Source organism: Hyperolius riggenbachi, chromosome 4 (assembly GCF_040937935.1).
Source record: "Hyperolius riggenbachi isolate aHypRig1 chromosome 4, aHypRig1.pri, whole genome shotgun sequence".
Lineage (NCBI taxonomy): Eukaryota > Metazoa > Chordata > Amphibia > Anura > Hyperoliidae > Hyperolius > Hyperolius riggenbachi.
Genome location: NC_090649.1, coordinates 407734370 through 407761051, shown reverse-complemented (window position 1 = coordinate 407761051; position 26682 = coordinate 407734370).

Sequence of the window (26682 nt, the reverse complement as noted above, 5' to 3'; positions counted from 1 at the left end):
TAGTGGTTCCGATTCTCTGTCACTTAACTGGGTACTCTGCAGCATGTTTTCGTGTAAATAAAACTCATGGCACCTGGATCAGTAATAAGAATAACAAAAAAATAATAATAACCGCACTGGGAAGAAAAATTCTTTACGGTTTTCTATATAAGCATGGGGAAGGTGTTCCAGACTTTGGCTCGCAGAGACACAGCATGAGATAATCTCTCACACTTTTTGTATCAGTCAGTAAGCAGTCCCCCACTGTGTGTTAGCTCACACTAGAGTTATATACCTTGTGTTTAATTTTAAATGTGCTGCAAATTGTGCTTCAAATTCTCCTTAAATCCCCTCTGTGCGATCCAGTATGTCATGCAATCTTTTTCCCTAGGCATGAAAATCAGGTTATAAACATATTTGACGTTCCTGGATTCATTGTACCTATAAATCGCCCCGTGTACGCTATCCTACAAAGTGCATGCCCTAGGTAAGAATAAATTAATAAAATATTACATCACCTAAAAAAATGCAGCATGCTGAAATGTAAACTTGACACATGTCACAGTCGTTAGGGAGAAATGTATATTATATTTTCATAGCAATTGTGCAAAAATTGTGTGTACTTAATAGTCCTATAATTATTGTTTATAGGAAAAACAACGTTTTGTGTGGCACTGTTTGTATTTTGTAACTCAACTTCTACAATCAACAGACAAACTTGCCCATCTGGATAATTTACTGCCAGAGACTTTGAAATGATCTCCTGGGATCATTTAAAGTGTTTTTAAAACGATTCAACATAAAAAAGGAATGCACATATTTTTGGCATTTTATGCGTTACCATGAACTTACAAACTCTGGAGCTACAGAAATTCCTGCGTATGTTTCTCATTTGCCTTGCATGTAGCCCTTGTTATTGCTAAGGTATTCACAGCGCTATACTCATACACTGTGATTCATTTATGTAAGTGAAAGCAAGTGGCCGAAACTAAATTCTCGATTTTTTTATGACGGACTTTCTCGGCTTTTCTCAGCTTTGCATATGATCATAAACGAAGAGATTAAATAAAAGAAAGGAGAGGAGCTGCATCTTGGTTCCTAATGCGATGCCTTCAAAGCCTCAGTCTGGAAAACAGCTTGGCTTAAAAATACAGAGTTTTTATCTCAGATCAATCAATCCGTAGCATAAGCATGCAATTTAGAGGATAACATTTGTTTGTTATAAAAATGTTTAGCCACACAACTTTATTTTGGAAATGATTTAAAGAAAGTGATTGCTTTATTAAGTATATTAAAAGTGAAATTGTGACGTAGTTATCAAGGATAAAAAAAGAGGGCTTGAAATATATTTGTTTTTTTATCATTTAGTGCAGACATGTCAACATGATATGAAGGCAAGCTATGGATGAACTTCTTGGGGTGTTGTTTGGGACCAGGATGGGCAAACTTCTTGCTGTGCAAACCTGTATGCTAGTGTTTAAAGGAAACCAGAGGTGAGAGGGATGTGGAGGCTGCCATATTTATTTCCTTGTAAACAATGCCAGTTTCCTGGCAGCCCTGTAGATCTTCTGGCAAAGGAAGTGTCTGAGTCAAAACCCTGGAACAAGCATTTGGCTAATCCAGTAAAGTCAGTCGAGTCAGTGTACCTGATCTTCTACACGCTTGTTCAGGGTCAATGTACTAGACACAGAATCAGGAGGACTGCCAGGTAACCGGTATTGTTTAAAAATAAATAAATATAGCAACCTCCATATCCCTCTCACCTTAGGTTCCCTTTAAGGTTTTGCAAACCTACAATTCTCAATGTGAATGCAGGTTTGGCATTAGCCCACCAAACCGTGCTTTATGTTTTCCCATTATGGTAGCAGCTACTCAGTCCCTAGCCAGCCCCCTATACCCCTTCCCCGTTCCATTGCCTTACAAGGAAATCACAGAATCGCAGAGAGAGCTGGATTGGTGGGCTGGAGGAACTGTGAGTAGGAGAAAAGGGGGAGCAGAGGTAAAAAATAGATGGGCAGAGGTGGTACAGAGGGAGAAAGAGAAGGTATTGGAGGGGCACAAGGGAACAGATGTGGCACACAGGGGGACACTGTAGGCACAGGGGGACTCAGAGGAGGACCTACAGCGGACAGAGGTGACACAATGTTTCAACTTTTGGGCAGATTCACGTAAAGAAGAAACCCCCAGTCCCTATTTCATATGTTAACCGGGGACTACCTGTATATACAGAGTAACTCATGGAAAATGTAAAAAAACATCAAAAGACCTTATAGTTTGAAAAGAAAATTGTCTTTAAACTTTCAAGGGGATAATGCATCTTTAACAGGGGTCTAGTCCTGGGAAAAGAAGTGAGTGGACTCACTTGGAGAACTCCTGCGCGGCGCACCAAAAAATGGGCATGGTCAAGCACACCGTGGGCGTGGTCATGGGTGGGGCCAAATATACATGACCTTAGCAGTGATGTAAAAGGTCTGCCGAGGAAGTTTGAGCTCTGCTGTAGTGTATCCCCCAAAAATAGATGTAATCTGACAGCATTTCACCAAAAAGACACGTAATCTGGTAGAAGTTCCTCCAAAATACAGATAATATGGAAGTGGTTCCCCCAAAATAGACAATGTGGCAGCAGCAGTTCCACCAACATACACATAATTTGGAAGCAGTTCTCCAAAATACGCAAAACCTGGCAGCGGATCACCCAAAATACACGTAACACCCAAAGGACATATAATCTGGCAGTAGTGGTCCCCCAAACATACACAATCTGGCAGCAGTTCCCCAAAATACACGTAATCTGGCAGCAGCCGTTCCCCTAACATACACATAATCTGGCAGCTGTTCCCCAAAATACATAACAGCGGTTCCACAAAAATGCAGATAATCTGACAGGAGTTCCCCCAAAATAGGTACCCCCAAGTAGCCAGGTCTATAGGTGTCCCCAGTATAAGTAGCCATGAGTATAGTAGTCCCCAGTATATGTAGCCAGAGGTATAGTTGCCTAGTATATGAAGCCAGGGGTATATGTGCCCAGTATATGTAGCCAGTGGGATATGTCCCTAGTATATGTAGTCAGGGGTATATGTGCCCAGTATATATAGCCAGGGGTATATGTGCCCAGTATATGTAACCAGGGGTATATATGCCCAGTATATGTAGGCAGGGGTATATGTGCCCAGTATATGTCGCCAGGGGTATATATGCCCAGTATATGTAGGCAGGGGTATATGTGCCCAGTATATGTCGCCAGGGGTATATATGCCCAGTACATGTAGCCAGGAGTATATATGCCCAGTACATGTAGCCAGGAGTATATGTGCCCAGTATATATAGCCAGGGGTATATGTGCCCAGTATATGTAGGCGGGGGCTATGTCCCCAGTATATGTAGGCAGGGGTATATGTCCCCAGTATATGTAGGCAGGTGTATATGTCCCCAGTATATGTAGGCAGGGGTATATGTGCCCAGGTAGCCAGGGGTATATGTCCCCAGTATATGTAGGCAGGGGTATATGTGCCCAGGTAGCCAGGTGTGCCCCCACCCGGAGGGAGCAGAGCAGAGAAGGTGAGCTATGGGAACAGCGGGGATGGGCGGACATCTCCCCCCCATCCCTCACCTTCGTGCTCCCCTTCCTGCCTCTCCCCTCCAGTGTTGTGAAGTTTCGGGCCCGGCGGCGAAAGTGGGCGGAGACTTACCGCGTTCCAGTCGCAAGGGACGCTCCGCTCTGTGTGCGGCTAGTCTGGTCTTCTAGCCGCACACAGAGCGGAGCGTCCCTTGCGGCTGGAAGAAAGCGGTAAGTCTCCGTCCACTTTGCCGCCGGACCCGACATTTCAAAATGCTGGAGGGGAGAGGCAGGAAGGGGAGCACGAAGGTGAGGGATGGGGGGGAGATGTCCGCCCATCCCCGCTGTCCCCATAGCTCGCCTTCTCTGCGCTGCTCCCCTTCACACAAGCCAGGGTGAACGGCGTTAACTCTGAAGAAAAAGTGGGTGGACGCCGTTCATCCGCGTCCACGCAGGACTCGACCCCTGATCTTTAACCTCTAGCCGACCGTGTCACACCGATGAGCGCAGCCGTGGTGGCAGCCCCAGGACCACATAAGGTCCTGTGGGACTGTTTTGCCAGAGATCTGGAAAAATGCATGCGCATCCCTGTTTAAATGACAGGGCTCCGCTCCGCCATCAGCCTCCCAGCGGCGATTGTCGCTAGGAAACTGTTAAACAGCAAAACCGCCGTTTAATTAGTCTGTACAGCGCTGGGATCCATGGCAGCGCTGTACTGGGGACAGCCGTGTGACATGGCTGTCCCCCTTGGGGAGACAGAAGCGATCCGCTGTCATAGGCTAAAGCCTATGACAGCCGATAGCAGTGATTGGCTGGCTGTAGGAGGGAGAGAGGGGGGAACATATACATAATAAAAAATACATATTTTTATAAAAAAAAAGAAATAAATATTTACAAAAAAATAAACAAACATCTAGGGGGTGATCAGATCCCACCAACAGAAAGATCTGTTGGTGGGGAGAAAAGGAGGGGGGAATAACTTGTGTGCTGAGTTGCGCGGCCCTGCAGCGAGGCCTTAAAACTGCAGTGGCCCATTTAGAGAAAAGTAGCTTGGTCTTTAGGGGTTTAACACTGCGGTCCTCAAGTGGTTAAATCAGTGCAATGTCATTTTGAAGTAGATTTTGAATCATCGTAAAGCCCCCATACCTGCTGTTGTCATTAGATTTTCTATGTATGTTAAGAGCAATAGTCAGTAGTGCCAATGTGAAAAAAAAAAGTAAAAAAAAAAAAATCTTGTACTTTAAAAAAAAATCAATATTATTATTATTATTTATTTATTTATTTTTTGTAGGAAAATGCGTTTTAAACCATTTACAATATTGGATTGCAGCAGTTGCTGTCTCATTAAGTTTAACATGCTTTAATCTCTAAAGGATTTTGTTTTTTAAACGTCAATTTGTTAAATTTTTTAACCAGATCTGAACTCAAAAATCCCCAAACCACAGAGGAAAAAAACTAAGGGAAATACCTGAAAAAATTGTAAAATGCATGGATAAGTGTAAACGTTGCCTTAGCACTTAGATACACTAGTGCACTTCTGACTTTCGAAAAGTAGATAGAAACATGCAAGTGTGTTTATTCTTATATTGTGCTGGTTTGTAAATGATTTTTCCCCTTTAAAATGTAAAATCTTTTTTTACAAACTATAAGGTTATTTTGAAAATATATGTTTGGGGGCTTTACAATCAACCACCAAATTCGGCCCTATAGACTTTAATGCAAATGCAAAAATTTTGGTTGCAATTTTCCAAAATTTCTGCTAAGCAAAAATCTGCCAAATTTTCAGTGAAATCAAGTTTGGAAATGTTGCCTGCTCATCACTATCATAATGTCACAAGCAGTTTTGTTATTTTTTCACTCTAATGCAACCAGTGGAGATAGTCACACATAAAAAATCCATCTACTAGTTAGAGGTCGAATTCAGAATATGGCCCTGGGTTTGAATCTGGCTTTTTTAAGACCTGATCTACTGAAAATTTTCTTCCAGTTAATAATTTTGTGATAACGAGGAGATTAATGGATAATACCATGTTACCTAACCTACCACATCGAGTTATCTCCAAATCCAATAATACATAATGCAGACAGCTATCAAAGATTTCTTTATGAAAGACATGTCCTTATTTGAGCAATAGTCCTGGAATGCTGGATCTGTAGAACATGCGATCTTGATATTGTACCAACTATTAGAATCTGGGAGTTCGGTGTCACAACTGTGATTTACTAATAAAAGGGGAGGTTCCTTTCAAAAACATACAATGACATGGACTGGGAAAAGATTTTAACCTTAATGCACAAAGGCTACATTAACATATTGACTCAAGAGTGCAATTATAACATTTTTACCTGACAAAATTCAAGTTCTCCATAAGTTATCCTGAAACTTGCTGGAGGAGCAGTTAAGAAGTGTGGTCCTTTGATCACATCTGGTGGTCTTGCTCACAGCTACACATGTCTTATTGGTGAAAAGTTACAGTTAATCAGGGCAGGACAGTACCAATATGAACATTCAAGCATTGAGTAGCCAGTAGTGCTGGGCTGTATGCTCCCATTGGCCAGACTCATGATAAGCCTTAGGTAGTATGGTGTTAAAGAGAACCAGAGACGAAGCACCCTCATGTATTTTATTACATTTATCAGTGGGAACATGACAGTAAACACCTACCCTGTTTTTAGTTTCATTCTTATCTGCTTAATTAGTCTATTAGTAGCTGTGATAAGAATCCCTGACTGGCTCAGTCTAGGTTTGACCTGGAATCATTATAGCTGAGTCACTCTTCTGTGGAGTCTTTTCAAGCCCAAGCCTGCCACCTCCTGGCTCAGATTTCCTGCTTTGCATACTGAGAGCTGTGATGACATGGGAGGGGCTGCTCCAGCAGAGGGAGAATCTCTGAAACAGACAAGTGTGGCTGCAATATGATCTGTGTGCTCTATGTGCACTCTGTCTGCATAGATAATGATGATGACTGCAGTTTCATTCCTATGAGAGATACTTCCTACAGGCAGCTGCACATCATACCAAAATGAAAGCACACAGATGAAAGGCTGCAGCAGCCTTTCTCATATAGCCTAGATAAGAGCCTAGTCTCATATAGCCTAGACAGCACATCCAGAACAACTCATAACCCGGAAGCAGAAGGGATATGAGCCGGCAGCCATATTTGATTTTTCCTGGAGCAATAATGGAAAAAAAAACACTAAAAAAGGCACACCACAGGGGTGAAATTATCAGGTAGAGCATTTATTCTTTACAAGCTATTGACTGATATGTTTATTTTGTGTGAAACGTTCATCTCTGGTTCCCTTTAAGAAGGGGTAGGAATTTTCAAGGACTCTCAGTGCTTTCATGTAAAAGGATAACACTGATTCCAATCAATAGCAAGTAGGAGTTCCTTATTAAGAGCTTATTTAACTTTTCTGCCACTAATTTAGTCTTGTCTAGGGATGAATAGGCAAATTTGCTAACTCACATTTGTAGAGAATGATGTAAGGCAAAATGTTTGCGAACCTGCAGCTAGAATACACCATGAGACACATTTTGGGGAGGGTTTGATTTTTCCTTTTTGACTTCCAATGATGTGTTCTCAGGTACCATTGTAAGGAAACAGACTTAGACCTGGAACCCACTAGGAGCACTTTTCCGAGCGCTTCGTGATTAGAAAAGCTCTTGCTAATGTAATGCTATGGGTGTGATCCCACTTGAGCGATGTAATTTTATAAAAATCCCCCATAGCATTGAATTAGCAAGAGCTTTTTCAAATCACTAGCACTTAGAAACGGCTGCTAGTGGGTTAGCGCCCTTATAGAGCTTTCCCTTAGCAACCAATAGGAATTAGGACACCCTCATCCTTTTATAAAAGGATGAGTGGGATAGATTTTGATTATTGCTTTCACTGTAGCTAGGGAGAGGAGTCATACAGGGAAAGTTGCATTGGATTGACAGGGCCAGTGATTGTATAGGAGAAGTAGAGATTAGTGTTCACTCTCATTGCTATTATATCACTGTGGGGATTTTAATTTGTTTGTTTTTTGTACATAATTGTGCATTACTACTACCAGGGTCGGTTCTAGACTTTTTACTGCCTGAGGCAAACTTGTGATGGTGCGCTGCCCCCCCCCCCCCCCCCATTTAATGTTCTCACATGACATGCTGCAGCTCAACACAATAGCACACTGGCTAGCTTTGAGTCTGTGACAAACAAATTGCTCACCCTCAGCCACTCCATTCCTCCTCAGTCTGGACAGCACTGCCACCTCCTCCCTTCTGCTGTGCAAGTCAAATAAGTCACTGCTGCTCTCCTGTCTCCCCCCTCCTCACTCACTGTCAGACTCCTCACATAGCACAACACGCTACTTTTCCCCAATGACGACATCTTTGCCTCGCTCGCTCTCCTCTCACTTTTCCTCCTACTCTGACTGCATGCTGTTAGTTTAAACACACAGTACAAACATGCTGCCCCTGTAATCTCTGCGACTGATGCTAGATTTTCAATTTGCTTCATGAAAGAACCGGTCCTGACTAGTGTTGGGCGAACACCTGGATGTTCGGGTTCGCGAACGTTCGCCGAACATGGCCGCGATGTTCGGGTGTTCGCGCCGACCTCCGAACATAATGGAAGTCAATGGGGACCCGAACTTTCGTGCTTTGTAAAGCCTCCTTACATGCTACATACCCCAAATTTACAGGGTATGTGCACCTTGGGAGTGGGTACAAGAGGAAAAGAAAATTTAGCAAAAAGAGCTTATAGTTTTTGAGAAAATCGATTTTAAAGTTTCAAAGGGAAAACTGTCTTTTAAATGCGGGAAATGTCTGTTTTCTTTGCACAGGTAGCATGCATTTTGCCGCCATGCAGTCATAAATGTAATAAAGATAAGACGTTCCATAAACAGGGACCGGCAACGCTAACCCAGCAGCAGCACACGTGATGGAACAGGAGGAGGCGCAGGAGGAGAAGGCCACGCTTTGAGACACAACAACCCAGGCCTTGCATGAGGACAAGAAGCGTGCGGATAGCATGCATTTTGCCGCCATGCAGTCATAAATGTAATAAAGATAAGAGGTTCCATAAACAGGGACCGGCGACGCTAACCCAGCCAGCAGCAGCACACGTGATGGAACAGGAGGAGGCGCAGGAGGAGAAGGCCACGCTTTCAGACACAACAACCCAGGCCTTGCATGAGGACAAGAAGCGTGCGGATAGCATGCATTTTGCCGCCATGCAGTCATAAATGTAATAAAGATAAGAGGTTCAATAAACAGGGACCGGAAACGCTAACCCAGCAGCAGCACACGTGATGGAACAGGAGGAGGCGCAGGAGGAGAAGGCCACGCTTTGAGACACAACAACCCAGGCCTTGCATGAGGACAAGAAGCGTGCGGATAGCATGCTTTTTACCGCCATGCAGTCATAAATGTAATACAGATAAGAGGTTCAATAAACAGGGACCGGAAACGCTAACCCATCACAGATGGTCATTGTTTATGTTACTTGGTTGGGAGCACAATGGTATACAGTGGTGGGTGAGTGGTGTACTACTGTTCCCAGCAGCGATACAGAGCACAATGCTATACAGTGGTGGGTGAGCGGTGTACTACTGTTCCCAGCAGAGACACAGAGTGGCAGTAAACACAATGCTATATAGTGTGGCTGAGCGGTGTACTACTGTTCCCAGCAGCGACACAGAGCACAATTCTATACAGTGGTGGGTGAGCGGTGTACTACTGTTCCCAGCAGAGACACAGAGTGGCAGTAAACACAATGCTATACAGTGGTAGCTGAGCGGTGTACTACTGTTCCCAGCAGCGACACAGAGCACAATGGTATACAGTGGTGGGTGAGTGGTGTACTACTGTTCCCAGCAGCGACACAGAGCACAATGCTATACAGTGGTGGGTGAGCGGTGTACTACTGTTCCCAGCAGAGACACAGAGTGGCAGTAAACACAATGCTATACAGTGGTGGCTAAGCAGTGTACTACTGTTCCCAGCAGCGACACAGAGCACAATGGTATACAGTGGTGGGTGAGTGGTGTACTACTGTTCCCAGCAGCAATACAGAGCACAATGCTATACAGTGGTGGGTGAGCGGTGTACTACTGTTCCCAGCAGCGACACAGAGCACAATGCTATACACTGGTGGGTGAGCGGTGTACTACTGTTCCCAGCAGAGATACAGAGTGGCAGTAAACACAATGCTATACAGTGGTAGCTGAGCGGTGTACTACTGTTCCCAGCAGCGACACAGAGCACAATGCTATACAGTGGTGGGTGGGTGAGCGGTGTACTACTGTTCCCAGCAGCGACACAGAGCACAATGCTATACAGTGGTGGGTGAGCGGTGTACTACTGTTCCCAGCAGAGACACAGAGTGGCAGTAAACACAATGCTATATAGTGTGGGTGAGCGGTGTACTACTATTCCCAGCAGCGACACAGAGCACAATGCTATACAGGGTGAGCGGTGTACTACTGTTCCCAGCAGACACACAGAGTGGCAGTAAACACAATGCTATATAGTGTGGGTGAGCGGTGTACTACTGTTCCCAGCAACGACACAGAGCACAATGCTATACAGGGTGAGCGGTGTACTACTGTTCCCAGCAGAGAGACACAGAGTGGCAGTAAACACAATGCTATATAGTGTGGGTGAGCGGTGTACTACTATTCCCAGCAGCGACACAATGACCGGGGGACCCTGGCTAGCCTGGCTGGAGAGAGAACTACCCTGCCTGCCTACCCAAAGCTAAACCCACAGACAAATGGCAGAGAAATGACGTGGATCGGGTATTTATTTACCCGAACCACGTGACCCGTTCGGCCAATCAGGACGCGTTCGGGTCCGAACCACGTGACCCGTTCGGCCAATCACAGCGCTAGCCGGACGTTCAGGTAACGTTCGGCCATGCGCTCTTAGTTCGGCCATATGGCCGAACAGTTTGGCCGAACACCATCAGGTGTTCGGCCGAACTCGAACATCACCCGAACAGGGTGATGTTCTGCAGAACTCGAACAGTGGCGAACACTGTTCGCCCAACACTAGTCCTGACTACTGCAAAAAGAAAGAATCAATACAAGCGCTTTCACAGTTCAAATAATGTCACTGTTGCAGCCATTGACCTCTTTTCCACTGATAGAACAGCAGATAATTCAATCCTTCTTAGCACAGACAGTGCTCTTTGCAGTAAACTTTAGACCAGTGGTCCTCAAACTAAGGCCCGCGGGTCGAATGTGGACCCTGAGGCTTTTTAACCGGCTCCCCACTCACAAAAATGTATTACTGATAAATGTGGTCAGCTACATCTTTAAATATTGGTGGTCCGCATATCGAATAGCAGTGCTGGCACCACCCATCCACATGCAAGCCAGATAGTGCTGTCCAATTGGACTGCAGATTGTCACCTGGGTATGCTTCACTGTCTGGACTGCAAAGACTTCTACATGATTTTATCTATACTCCGGCCCCCCAGCAGTTTGAAGTATGTTGACCTGGCCCTTGACCCAAAATGTTTGGGGATCCCTGCTTTAGACAGTAATCAAATGGTGGTTAAACCTGCAGACACCCAGTGCTCCAACACAGATAGTGGTACTGCAACCAAATATGAGTGAAACACTGGTTAGTATCCAAAATTAAAACGCAATTTATTGATACAAATGTCATAAGCAAGTTAAAACAAAAACTCATATTGTCACCTTAATGCACTATTCAGTGCCAATAAAAGTCAGATACACCTGGAGATGCCAGCTCTCTAGTTGCTCCAATTGGTTTTGGCTCTTTGTCATCATCAGGTGTCTCTTGAAGAGAATTAGTGTTTGCCCAGTTTATACATAAACTAAAGTTCAGTTTAGTTTCGTACACACATATTTTTGCTAACCAAAAGTTAACACACCAATCACATTTTGCATGCATATATCCAAAGGATTCACCTACAGTTTTCTGCTTTTGAAAAATTCATTAATCTCTAACCTTGTCATCTGCCAGCTGAGTCTATGAATACGTGAGGACTTTTTAGGGGTACAGTAAGAACAAGTCTGTAGTGGATGAACACAGGGTCCCTGAGAAGAACCCAGAATCTTCTAGCAAGTTACAAGTAATAAACTATGACAACCCCCTGTTTTTATTGTCTCCACTTTTGGACAAATGTTTAACGGGTCTGGTGAAGACACATTAGCTCTGGTGGAGGTGCTTCTCTGATCACTTTGATTTTGGGACAATCGTATAGCACCATAAACTGTTGTTCTCTGGACCAAGGTGAGGCTATGTCCCCTTCTCGCAGGCCCGGCCCTAGACTTTTTGCCGCCTGAGGCAAACTTTGAAGAAATCGCCGCCACACCCCCCACCCCCCCAGGATGTGGGTGTAAGGGGCCGCCAAGCTGGAGGGGATAGCGGGCAGGAAGGGGGTATTGGCCTAGTGGCGGGGAGAGGGGTCGGACCCCCCTCCCTCACCTGGGTCCCCCGTCCTCCGCTCCCCTCCAGCTTTAAAAAGTTAAGTTGCCGCAGCTATTGTAAGAGGCACGGGCGGGGATCACTCACCTTTTCCACGTTCCAACGTGTGCTCCACTGACGTCACTTCCTGTAGCGCCGACCACTTACAATACAGTGGGCAGCGTAGCAGGAAGTGACGTCAGTGGAGCGCACGCTGGAACGCAGAAAAGGTGAGTGATCCCCGCCCGTGCCTCTTTACAATAGCGGCGGCACTTAACTCTTCAAAGCTGGAGGGGAGCGGAAAACGGGGGACCCAGGTGAGGGAGGGGGGGTCCGACCCCCCTCCCCGCCACTAGGCCCAATACCCCCTTCCTGCCCGCTATCCACTCAGCTCGGGCGGCCCCCCACACCTACGGACGGGCGGGTGCCACCCCCCCAGAAGTGCCGCCTGAGGCAAAAGTTTCACCCCGCCTCATGGGCGGGACGGCCCTGCCTTCTCGCAATGCAGCTCTATATCACTGCTTATGGCCATATGAGCTGATGAATAGTGCTGTGGGAGACTCCGATGCTTGTAGACTCTCTCTGTACCTGCCACCAGCTATTATGCAGGCTTTAATACTGCTAAAGAGAAGGCATCATGCAGTTTTATCTGCTTTCCTCGAGAAGCTTTGTGCAGTGTGGTATCTGAGCTGGAATGTTCAGCCAGCTGAAGCACATATAGTTGGGGAACTCAGACAGCACCATAAACTGTAACCCCTCCTTATGAGGCACCCCACGATGTCAGGAAATAGAGGGATGTTATTGCATGTTCTCCTTGAGTTTGTGTGGGTTTTTCCTGGGTGCTGTGGTTATCTCCCACAAACTTAAAAATTTCTGAGAAGTTAAATAGTTCCGCTCAGATATAAGCCTTTTTCTATGATATAGACATTAGACTACAAAACTTGGTATGGATTTGATTGTGGGTTTTTCTTAGGGCCAGTTAGTGACAAGACAATATACTCCGTAAAGTGCTGCAGAACATGTTAGATGTTATTATTTCCAAAATAAATATATTTGAAAAGACAAGAAACTGTGTTGATTAGGTTACAGAGTGAACAGTAGCTCCCTTGTATAAAGATTCCAATTTTGTATTTGCAAGTTAGCCTAAGATGATCACTGGCCAAGAAAAGATAGAACTTTGGAGTTAAGCATCTGTTAAGTTTGTATTGATATCTGGATATTTGTTTGGGAGTTCTTCATAACACATGCCACTGAGATCCTAAAAACATACTGTTAATGGAAACCACCAGAACTGGTCTTACACTAGGTACACACAAAGCAATTCTCTGACAGATTTACTGTCAGATCGACTATTTCCAACATGTCCGATCTGATTTCTGACAGATTTGCAGAAGATTTCAGTACTATATAAATACATAATGGCAACAATAATGCCTTGATCATAGCTGGCTACTAAAATGTAAAAGTTATTGTTAATAATATTACATTACAAAATGTGTTGTGTAGTACACTGTTAAGCATTATGTTGAAAAACATTTTTATAAAAGATTATCTTCCCTTTTCTTTACATAAAGTATTGATTTAGGACTTGTGTGCACGGACGTTTATTTTGCATAACTGAAGTACTTTGAACGCAACTCCCTCACATGGGGCCTCATCCAACTCAATTTTTCTCCAAGGAGATAATTTTTCATCTTCTGTTTAAAATAACTCTTGCACTCTGCAATTGAAAAAGTACCAAAGAGCAGGTGAAAGTAGTATGTCAGAATCATTCTGAGTTTTTTCTTGCTTGCTGGTGTCTTATAAAGCATTTTATTTATAATGTGAAAATATTACCTACAAGAAAATTTAAGAGAAACAAGATAATTTGATTGGGCCCATAGTCTCAATTTTAAAAGAGATAAGTGATAATCTTCATTTAAAAAGTATACACAGTTGCTTTAGCTTGTGCTGCTTTTCCCCAAACACAACTTGTCCTATTCTGCTGTGTTTGGAATTTGCTTACTTAGTGATTGGTTGGCCAACCTACCACGACAAACACTTTACAAATGCAAATTTGCGACCACAATCTGTTTAAATAGAAGGTGGTATTTTAAAAAAAAAAAAACTAGTCCTTTAACTGTATATACAGAAAAAAAAACAAATGTTGACAATTGTCTCAACTAAAAAAAAAAAATGTAAAAAAAAAAAAGTTCAATCTAAAATATGAATTCATCAGCACACATATCTTAACCATGTCTGCCAAGTAGTCTACTTCTGTGAGCTGAATACTCCTTTAATTAATCAAGAGATGTTGGAATTTTTCCTAAGCCACTATTAAAGTTTTAAGGAGGTGATCAATGCTATTGTTAAAACTCTTCTTTATTACTATAAGAAATGATTTTAAATGGTCTTGAACCTCTCGGTTTGACCACTTCCTTCAAAAGTATTATACTAATTAATTTCAATTAAATATATGTAAAAGGAGATATATTTTGAAAAATGCATATCCCTTGCCATTTATTAATATATTGAAAAAGTGTAAACCTTGGAACGTTTAGCCCAGAAAATATTCATTTTTGGTAATTTCTCAAGGGGGCAATTTATTAAATGAAAAGCTTTTAGCATCAGCTAAAAGCAGGCCAGTAAATCACCAGCGTCATCAAACTGCTCCATCACTTCATTAATTTAAAAGATTATTATATGCGTAACTGACATAATTTTGAACAATGTTACATGCTTAATTTATTAATGTAGAAAAGCAGAAATGACACCATGAATTGATTTATGTTTATCATTGTATAATTTTAAGACTTTCTGTGTGACTTTCACCAATGGAACAAATGATTCAGTGTCCTACTGGTAATTTTATGGAGAAGGTTCCTGCCTGGCTAATGGTTTACTGATAGTCCCTTCTTCAGGTCACCTCATTTTCAAATACATTTAGAAGAATACACCATGACTGCCATTCTAAATACAATGAGATGTCAGCTGTATCTACTTGGCTGTCCACGGAATGTGAGAAGGACTTAATAATACATGAAAGCCCAAGACAGGGGCCTACAAACTTTTAAACAAAGGGCCGGCAACCTGTTATCCAGCCTGCTCATGGGCCTACACCCCTACCCCAATATAGTCCCTCTCCCCCATAAAATGCTCTTAGTTATAATGGTGGCAATTATATTTCCCTCCTAATAGAGCCCCTGTTAGGCCCGGTTCACATTAGCGGTTGCTATCCGGAATCGCCGTGCCGGAGCCGGACCGCATGCGGACCGGACGAAACGGACGCACGGCATAGCAATGAAAGTCTATGCGACCGTTCACATGCGTCCGTTTCGTCCGGACCGGAGCCGGACCGGATCCGGACTCCGGCGTCCGTTCCAACATGCGCTATTTTTTGGTCCGGCTGGTCCGGCTGACGTATCCAGACCGGAGCCGGAATGTTGCATCCGGCCAATGGAAACCAATGAGAACCGGAGAGTGCACAACACACTGGCTATAAAAACCGGATGTTATACCACACTTCCTATGCTGACTCTATGGTATGGTGGCCATTTTGGATGGGGACCACATGGCACCAGCGTTCACAGAGTGGAGCAGCAGTGACTTCATGCTGGAGCTGTTTGGCAGCAACATGTCTGACGATATGTCTGATAACGAGGGGGTGAGGCCCTACACATCAGAAGACCTCATCCTACAGGTGCAGCAGGTACCAGCCCTGTGGGACAAGGGGGATGCGGACCACAGCAACATCAAAAAATGCAGAGGCCTGTGGAAAAAAATTGCCAAGCTGTATGTGGAGGACTTTGAGCACTTGAGCAAGAGACAGCAAGGCACAGAGGGTATGTTGACTAGAAGTTTTTGGGGGGGCTTGTGGTTTAGCTTGTGATGTATTCCACTTTTGCTATGGATTTGTGTCACCCACGTGTTGCCCACCCACCCGTGGCCCACCCACCTGTTCCCCACCCACCTGTACCCCACCTGTGATGTATCCCACCCACCTGTGATGTATCCCACCCACCTGTACCCCACCTGTGATGTATCCCACCCACCTGTACCCCACCTGTGATGTATCCCACCCACCTGTGATGTCTCCCACCCACCTGTACCCCACCTGTGATGTATCCCACCCACCTGTGATGTCACCCACCCACCTGTACCCCACCTGTGCTGTATCCCACCCACCTGTACCCCACCTGTGATGTATCCCACCCACCTGTACCCCACCTGTGATGTATCCCACCCACCTGTACCCCACCTGTGATGTATCCCACCCACCTGTGATGTCTCCCACCCACCTGTACCCCACCTGTGATGTATCCCACCCACCTGTACCCCACCTGTGATGTATCCCACCCACCTGTGATGTCTCCCACCCACCTGTACCCCACCTGTGCTGTATCCCACCCACCTGTACCCCACCTGTGATGTATCCCACCCACCTGTACCCCACCTGTGATGTATCCCACCCACCTGTGATGTATCCCACCCACCTGTACCCCACCTGTGATGTCTCCCACCCACCTGTGATGTCTCCCACCCACCTGTGATGTATCCCACCCACCTGTACCCCACCTGTGATGTCTCCCACCCACCTGTGATGTCTCCCACCCACCTTTGATGTATCCCACCCACCTGTGATGTCTCCCACCCACCTGCGATGTACCCCACCTGTGCACATAAAACATACACAATGACCAATTATTAAACATCAATTTATTGTAAAAAATTAAGACATTTAAAATCACTTAAAAACTTGAAACTCCAAAATAAACACATTTCAACAAAACATATTAAAAACCAAACATTCACCCTCGTCCTGGTGGTGTGGTAAAATAAAGTCTCAGTTGGTCCCTGTTCCGCAGTGACACTACCCTTGGCCTGGTTGCATACCTCCGCAGGGGCATTAGTGGAAGCACATTCGGGGGTTCCGGAGTCTCTCTTTCCTCCTGCCGCACAAAGTTGTGGAGGATGCATGCTGCCTTCACCACGACAACTGCGTTGCCCGGTTTCAGCTGCATGGGCGTGTGGAACACCCTCCACTTTGACACCAGGATCCCAAATGTGCACTCCACCATTCTCCTTGCACGGCTCAACCGAGCATTGAAGTGTAGCTGGCTGGCATCAAGTCCCCTGTCTGGGTACGGACGCATTACATGGTCGGACAGGGCGAAGGCCTCGTCCCCCACAAACACATAGGGGTAGGCCGGTGCCCTTGTCCCAGGCCAGGGTCTGTCACGGGGGAGACGCAGTCTGCCTTCCTCCATCAGCCGGCAAAGGGTCGTACGCTGGAAAATTCCAGAGTCATTGGAACTACCGTACGACCCCACGTCCACGTACACAAACTTGTAGTCCGCATCTGCCATTGCCATTAGAACAATGCTGAAGTATTTTTTATAGTTGAAATAATGGCTGCCACTCCCCACGGGTTTCTGAATCCGGATGTGTTTCCCATCCAGTGCGCCAACACAATTAGGAAACTTGCACTCGGTCCAGAAGCCCTGGGCGATCTCCTCCCATTTCGTGGGGTCCGGCACAGGCATGTATCTGGCCCTCAGTCGCGTCCAAAGGATCCTCGAAGTCCTCACGACGATGCCTGCCACCGTGCTCTTCCCAATACGAAATGTGACATGTAGCGATGTATATGTTTGTCCAGTTGCGATGTACCTACAAGAGAAATAATCGAAATCAATTTTTCATGTCGTTACAGGAGAAAGGTTCAAGACAAGGTGGCGCAATATACGTGATGCATACGTGAAACGGCTACGGAAGAAAAAACTTGCCGAACGAAGTGGCAGTGGCGGGGGAAAGCGACAAAAAGACTACCAATTTGCCAAGCAATTGTCTTTCATCAATGCAAGCCTGGAACCTAGACTGTAAGTACCACTACTGTGGGCAGGAACTGAGAGCTCATTTTAGCAGACAACTACCATGACTTCGGCCATGTATTGCTATAAACTGGCCTCAATTCCCATGGCTAGCGAACTTTTCTCACAAGCTTTATCAAATGTTTGGTAGAAACGGTTGATAAAGTGTTTGCTAGTGTTTGCTAGCTCTGTGAATTGACGCCACTTGCTGTTTGGCACACCAATAAATATTGTTTTTATCTACAGGACTGAAGACAATTTGGAGCAAGAGGAACCGACCCAGGAAACACGGTTCAGCAGTGAGGAGAGCTTGGTGGATGATGACGTCGCCGATGTAACCTATGTCCCCGAGGAGAGGAGTAGGAGGAGGGAGTCCTTAGCTATCCCAGCTCTCTCCTTTGATGATGACTTGGGAGAAGAGAGCTTGGATGTTGAGGTTGCAGGACCGAGTGTGGATGAAGCTGCACCTCCACAATCGACCGCTATGGAAGCTCCCGGGGAACAAGAACAAAGTGAGGAGCACCGAGAGACTTCAGCACAACCAGCGCGCAGGGCAACCCCGACACAGGCCAGAGGACGGGAAGATGCTGCCACACCACCAGTGAGGACCACCACACCAGTGAGGCGTCGAGGTACCCTCCCCCCAACAAGGAGAGAGACAGAGTCCGAGATGTCCGGGGCTGTCTCCGGACTTAACGGGATTCTTCAGAGCCACCAAACTCTCATAACCCGGCAGTTGCAAGATGAGGACAGGGGCCATATCATGGAGCAGTACAAGTCCCACATCACTTCACTGCAATGTGAGCTCGACGCTGTACATGGGCACTACAGGGACGAGCTTAAAATGATGCATGAGATGCACAGAGGAGAAATCGACCAACTGCGTGCGCAGCATCATCAGTCGGTGGGCCAGCTGCAGAACATGATGCAGCAAATGCATCAACAAAGCAAGGAACTACTGAAATTGCAGGCACACCCGTGTTTTCACACAGTGATGTCTCTAATACCATATTTGGAAAAGGTGCCTTCCCAAAACTTGATGGCGTGCCATTCCACTTTGCTGGAGGTGATCAAACAGCACATGGACACGCCATTATTGCAACCACCAATTTTTAGACCCCCACAACCAACAGCGGTGCCCACCTGGCAATCATCACAGATGTACACCGGCTACAGAGGCAGTCAATATGGGCCACCGCTGTCAGGGTCCAGCTCATCCACGACCAGCACCCAAGAGAGTCCAGATTTCCAGGCAGCAACTCCCACCTTTTCTAGTAGTGGTGCCGATACAATTTGAAAAAAAAAGTCAAATTGTTCCTGGACATGCTCCTCTGAATACCTCCGATCCTCGGAGGAAGGATACCATCACAGGGCTTTTTAGCCCAACCTTTTCACTGCCCCATCTCCTTCAACCAAGGTTCAGAGGTGTTCAGATGACCATGTCAGGGAACTTTTGGTTTTGCTGGACTTGAACTTTAGGGCCTGGTGTCCCCGAAAGACACTACATGGGTCACAACCTTGTGCCTGTTGCACTGCACCTGTAGTCCTGCACCTGTGCCTTTGATTCCTCTTGTTCCTTACTTTGTTGTTCCTAATCACTTGCACAAGACCCTTGGAGCCATGGGTGAAGGACACCTTCACTGGTCGGTGAGAGGCCTAGCCTTTTCACTGGCCTGTGTCCTTCATCCATGGCTCAAAAGGTCCTGTGCCAGTGGTTAGGTTTTAGAAGCACTAATAATTTAGGGCCTGGTGTCCCCGAAAGACACTACCTGTAGTCCTGCTCCTCTGCCATCGGTTCCTCTTGCTCCTCACTTTGTTCTTGTTCCTAATCACTTGCACAAGATCCTTGGAGCCATGGATGAAGGACACCTTGACTGGTCGGTGAGAGGCCTAGCCTTTTCACTGACCTGTGTCCTTCATCCATGGCTCAGAGGGTCCTGTGACAGTGGTTAGGTTTTAGAAGCACTAATAATTTAGGGCCTGGTGTCCCCGAAAGACACTACCTGTAGTCCTGCTCCTCTGCCATCGGTTCCTCTTGCTCCTCACTTTGTTCTTGTTCCTAATCACTTGCACAAGATCCTTGGAGCCATGGATGAAGGACACCTTGACTGGTCGGTGAGAGGCCTAGCCTTTTCACTGACCTGTGTCCTTCATCCATGGCTCAGAGGGTCATGTGCCAGTGGTTAGGTTTTTGAAGCACTAATAATTTATGGCCTTTTTTCCCCAAAAGACACTACCTGTAGTCCTGCTCCTCTGCCATCGGTTCCTCTTGCTCCTCACTTTGTTCTTGTTCCTAACCACTTGCACAAGACCCTTTGAACCATGGATGAAGGACACCTTGACTGGTCGGTGAGAGGCCTAGCCTTTTCACTGACCTGTGTCCTTCATCCATGGCTCAGAGGGTCATGTGCCAGTGGTTAGGTTTTTGAAGCACTAATAATTTATGGCCTTTTGTCCCCAAAAGACACTACCTGTAGTCCTGCTCCTCTGCCATCGGTTCCTCTTGCTCCTCACTTTGTTCTTGTTCCTAACCACTTGCACAAGACCCTTGAAACCATGGATGAAGGACACCTACACTGGTCGGTGAGAGGCCTAGCCTTTTCACTGACCTGTGTCCTTCATCCATGGCTCAGAGGGTCCTGTGCCAGTGGTTAGGTATTTGAAGCACTTCAATTTATTAGGGCCTGGTGTCCCCGAAAGACACTTGGGCAGCTATGCCCTGCAACTCTTCCAGCACAAAGTTGGTGGTTGGTGTTCCTTAAAACTGACCGGGCTATACCATAGATATGTTATTTTTTTGTCTTCCATGTTGGAAGAATGTTTCCATGTTGGAAAGTGGTTGTTTTTGCAATAAAAAAATTTGTTTTTACATACCTCAGTGTGATGAGTAGTTGTTCTTGTGGTGTGACTGCTCTCCTGAACGTGGTATCCTTCTTCCTAAGGTCATCCTTCACCATCTCCAAAAGGGTATCAAACCTGTCAGGAGATGGAAAGGAAGAAGCTGTAAAGTATGTTGTGGGACAAGGTGTTGGGTGGAGGATGGGGGAGGTGTGTTTATAGAGGTTTGGGAGTGTTGTGGAGGGTGGGGGTGTACTGTATAGCTAGGTATACAGGGGTGTGGGGGTCAGGGTGGTGTGTTTAGCTAGGTATACAGGGATGAGGTGTTGTGGGGGTGAGGGTGGGGTGTTTAGGAATGGTGGGGGTTGGTGTATTTAGGCCTAGATACTTACAGGGGAATAGACATCCGAGTGTAGCTGTAGAACTTCTGTGGGTGTCGTCTGAGGTCCCGGTAGAGGGCCTGGAACTCTCCCTTCCTCTGCCTCCTGGCTAGTAGAGGGTGCACCCACCATCTCCTGCGAGGAGCACGCCTTCTCCCCACATAGTAGTAGGTAAACAACAGGAAGGAGAGAATTCCCAGGTAATAAGCGTAAAAAATGACTGGATCCATGGTCCCAACTGCTGTCTCTGTATCCAAGGATGGTCTCCACACGTCCAGCTGTCTCCAACAATGACCCCAGAGCTTCTGCTGACCTCCCAGAACCCCAGGTATTTATACAGGTTGTTATCTCTTTAAGAATTCGGATCCGGACCGCAACCGTGTTCATACCGCACGGAAACCGTATGCAACCGGACCGGATCCGGACCGGATCCGGACAGGAACCGTACGGTTCAGGTCCGATCCGGCTCCGGTGCGGTCCGGACATCCGGTGCGGTTTTCGCAAAACCGCAAGTGTGAACGGGGCCTAATACTGCCCCTACTCCTCCACTATAATGTTTCCGAATAAAGTGTTCCCCATTATGCCCTAATTGTGGCATAACTAGAAATTAAAGTGCTTCTCGTTATTGTGCACCTTTGCCCCATCAACCATGTACAGATCCGAATGAGGATTGGGGATGGTAATGCTTAGGAGAACTCACAGAGAAGTTTGTGATCAGTTTCATCAGCTGATAGATTTGTAAGGCTCTGATTTGCTGATTGTGAGCATGCCAGGAAGTTATCACAGTAAATCAGAAGCTTAAAATAAGTCTATCAGCTGATCAAACTGATCAAATGCTTCTCCGTGATTTCTCCTAAGCATTGCAATCCCTAATGAGGATCATTGACAACAACAACAAAGCATTTGTAAAGTGCTTTTCTTCCTTAGGACCTAAAGTTCATCACCTTGTCTCAAATCAGTAAATAGAGAAGTGTTACAGGGGAAAAAAAGTTATTTGATCATAAATGTCAGGCTAAAAAGGTGTTTTATCAGTTTTGATTTAAACGCCCCCTGGGTTGGAGCTGTCTTGATTGGAGGTTGCAAGGCATTCCAAAGAATAATGAATTCAAATTTTAAAGTAGAGTATTTTACTGTGTTAGCCATCAGTAAAAGCAAGAAGTTTTGAGCCAGGATGTTACACTTTTTGGCTAACTTCCTCTGTTATGGTTACATGCTGTATGGATCAAGGTACAGGTTCTCTCCAGTTTTCCTCATCCATTCTTTGCGAAGGGAGTGGGAGGAGTTGGAACTCATTGCTTGGACCAACAGAAAGTGTGAATAGAATCAAGTTTTTAAGACCAAAGTTAAATCTTCTTTAAACATGACTCCTGACATTGCTGCTGTATTTGGAAAAAAAAAGTGTTTCCAAATTCGAATTTATGTAGACCTCTGGTCAGGGAAAAAAATGAGAGTAGATTTACCTTAGCCATAAGCCAGTCTAGTCCAGTTAAGCGCAAATAAAATGATTAAATCTGAAAGAAGAACTTTACTGAATATAACATAATGAATAAGATTACTTTTTTAAAAAAAATATTCAGTGTTTGCCCAATATTGTAATGTCTTTTCTCACCCGGCTTTACATTCTGAAATTTATCGCAGGTGGTGGAGTCTGCTGTTTTGTGCTTTACTGCGGAATGATTGTTTGATGTGTTCCAAAGACAGCAAAAAAACACCTGCTCTCCCGCCAGGTATCTGAAGAATTCTGCATAACAAACAGCCTAAGCTAAACATCGCTAGGAGGGTGGGGCTACTTACCAATATTCAGCAATACTTTATTTAGATACAGGAAGTGTTTCTGATGCTGAAACCAGAATAATTAACATAAAAGAGGATATTTTACAACATTTTTCTAATCGTCACTGGAGTTCCTCTTTAAAAGGAGTGCAAACCATGACCCACTTCCTTGCATTCAGACAAAAAAGGTAGCTGTGCTTAAACTACACAGACTTCCTCTTCACCTATTTATAGTTAGAGATGGCCCGAAAAATTTGCATGCGAACTTATTTGCGCGAACATCATTTGACACTTCGTAGGAGATATTTGGTGGGGAATTAACTGATTCACAGCCATTATTTTTACAAGATGACGGCGCTAAACATGTTACACCACCACCTCATATGTCTGAATTAGGCCCCAGTATGGACATAAGGTGTGAGGATGATGAAGTACCTGTTGTTGGGGCAGTTTTGGAGGTGTCTGATACAAGCGAAGCTGTGGAGGATGATTATCATGATGATACTGCCATGGATGTCACAGGGGATCTTAATATACATGATGACCAGGGGGACAGTTTAGAGGGGGAGTCAGAGAGGAGTAGGGGGAGACAAGTTGCTGAAAGATGCAGGGGGAGCTCGTTGTCAGAAACAGCTTGTGGCAGTGTCCGGCCGCATGTATTGCCACCTATGAACAGCCAGCCAACATGCCGTTCAAGGTCAGCTGCTGACGCCACCACCAAAGTGCCATCATTCCAGGGCTCAGTGGTGTGGAGGTTTTTTTGTGTGTCTGCCTCAGATGAGAGCAATGCCATCTGTACTATCTGCCAGTAAAAATTGAGTCGTGGAAAGACCAAGACCCACATAGGGACAACTGCCTTATGAAGGCACATGGTGAGAAAGCACAAACGACAATGGCATGACCACCTGAGCAAAAGCAGCACAAAAACACAAAGCAACCCTCCACCTCCTCTTCCTCCTTCAGGTGCAGCATCTTCAGCCACTATATCCCTTGCACCTTCACAGCCACCCTCCTCCACTCCGCCTCTCAACTTGAGCGGTTCCTGCTTCTCTGCTCACAGCAGCTAGTTGTCCATTAAGGAAATCTTTGAGCGGATGAAGCCAATGTCTGCCAGTCACCCCCTTGCCCGGCATCTGACAGCTGGCTTGACGGAACTGTTAGCTCGCCAGCTGTTACCATAACAGCTGGTGGACTCTGAGGCCTATCCAAAAATTTCTGCCGATTGGGACACCGCAGTGGAAGGTACCAGGCAGCAATTATTTTTCTCAAAAGGCGATACCCAAACTGTACCGTGATGTTGAAAGGCAAGTGGTGTCATCTCTGGCACACAGCGTTGGGTCAAGGGTCCACCTGACCACAGATGCATGGTCTGCAAAGCACGGTCAGGGCAGGTACATTACTTATGCAGCACATTGGATCCTTCCTTGGATGTGTGGTCGTAGCCATTTCTCAGGCTCCCACTCCGGACCAGAATCGAACCCTGATTCCCCGGCCGTTACCCGTGGTCACCATGGTACTGAGAAAGTAATATGGAAAGTTATTACACAGTTGAATGAATGGCAGACTTGCCCTCCATAACAGATTCTCGTTGAAGGTACTGAACAGACAGCAAAAATTAATTTAAAAAAATAGATGTAAGCTTTAACAATGGTAGAGAAAGAACCATGGAAAGTTGATAAGGCAGTCAGACATTACCTGACATCACTGAGGAAGAGCAATCTCGCCATGGTGCATACCAGTCCAGAATGGCCATCACTACACAAACAGCTGTTTGCGGTTTTCAAGCACCTTAGGCCTCCAATTTAGGAATGCAATATGATTTCAGCCTTTTAGGGATTATAACCTTGCTGTGCGTCAAATCCATAAATTTCCCGCTGACTTTTGGCATGTATCCCACTCCGCCATGCCCCCCTCCAGGTGTTAGACCCCTTGAAACATCTTTTCCATCACTTCTGTGGCCAGAAACAGTGTTTGTAGTTTTTCTAGTTCGCCTGCCCATTGAAGTCTATGGCGGTTCGGAAGTTCGCCGATTCGCAAACCTTTTGTGGAGGTTCGCGAAATCTCTATTTATAGTCTGTATGGGACGAGCACAGCTACCTTGTTTGTTTGCATGTCCCTGGTAGCCTATTATTTCAGTGGTGTAAGAGAGCGCCTTGAATGGCTAATTGGATTAATCTGAGTGTTCCCTTTATTTAAAGCGGAACTGTAAAGTTATTTTAGACACATAGTTTCACTTACCTGGGGCTTCCCTAAGCCCCCAGCAGCCGCCCTGTCCCGTGCTGGTCCTGCCCGAGCCGCCGTTCTCCCGCCACCAGCTCCATTCCGTGCCGTAGACTTCTAAGTCGACGCCAGCACAGCCCTGCCACGCGTATTCTTTCTTCGCGTCCCCGCTATTGCAGAGGAGAAAGCAATGAAAAGATACGCGTGGCAGGGCTGCGCTGGCGTCGACTTAGAAGTCTATGCCATGGAACGGAGCTGGCAGCGGGAGAACGGCGGCACAGGCAGGACCAGCGCGGGACAGGGCGGCTGCTGGGGGCTTAGGGAAGCCCCAGGTAAGTTAAACTATGTGTCTAAAATAACTTTACTGTTCCGCTTTAAAGATTGAGAGCCCCAGTTGTTCCTACTCTTAAAGATTGAAAGCACCACTTTAAATTTGAAGTTGTGTGCACGAACTGTGCTCTTGCATGCTAGTATGAGTGGACCAATCCTAAGGGATCCTTGAAGATTGTGGCAGGTTGGCTTAATTTGAGAATGCTGCAGCATTTTTGGAGAACTAAGATCGTTCTTTTTTTTTTGTACAATTTTTATTGCTGTGTGTTAAGCGATGCTGTGAGCGCAAGCTTTGAGTGCAAGGGTTAATATTGATTTCTGCCTCCTACCATGACACACATAAAAGCTACATGTTAATAAGAATGGCCAAACATTGCTTGAGGACTTTGAAACAACATTTTGTGTAAGAAAATATAGGGTGGGCTAGGGCAGCCTATCTCTTTCTCCCTCTCTTTCTCCACCCTTTTTTTGTCCATCTCTTTCTTAATCCCCCCTTCCCTCTCCCCTTATTTTTGTAGCAAGGGTAGTCGTCTACTGCATTGTTTCTTAAATAGAATCTGAAGGCAAATAAAGAAAAAACAAACACAAAAAAAACATGCTTACTGAAGGAGAGGGAAGCCTCTGGGTCCTACAGATTCTTCCCATTTCTCTCCTCATTCTCTCGTTCCCCTGCAGGGTTCTCCGTTTAAATCTCCCACTGTGGGAGGCTTCAGGCAGTCTCCGGATGCATGAGTGCTCCCGAAGATGGGCGGCTTTGTACTGCGCACGCGGGAGTGTAGGAGAGGGGTCTCTAGCGCATGCACAGTATGATGCGGCCCGTCTTCAGGAGACTGAGTGCTCTTGAAAACTTCCGTAGCCCACCCAAAACAGAAGAGAGCAGTCTGTGACACATGGGTCAAAGACTGCTAACGGGGGAGCCTGCAGGAGAACGCAGGGACCATTTGCCTTCAGATTCTCTTTAACAATATTATAGCATAGGATGTGGATCAAGTGACTTTGATGTTAAAAAATGAGCTTGATTTCATGGCACCATAGGATAATGGAGCCAAGAAAGTCAATAGTGAAGGGTGCAAGTCAGGTTCCAGAGAAAAGAGAAAAGTTATAGTTGTGTGTGTTTTGTACAAATACATCATCCATTCCATAAACTACAAGAGAATGGTGGTGCAGCCATTCCATAGTATGCTGTATCCATTTTGAAACAAAAGTGGATTTTTCCTTTAACATAGTTACTACTATTTAAAAAAACAATATAAAAATACTGTACATATAAATCTGTAGATTTTTTTTTTTTATGTGTTCTTACTTCTGCATGTTCAGCAAATTTGAGTGTCACTGCAC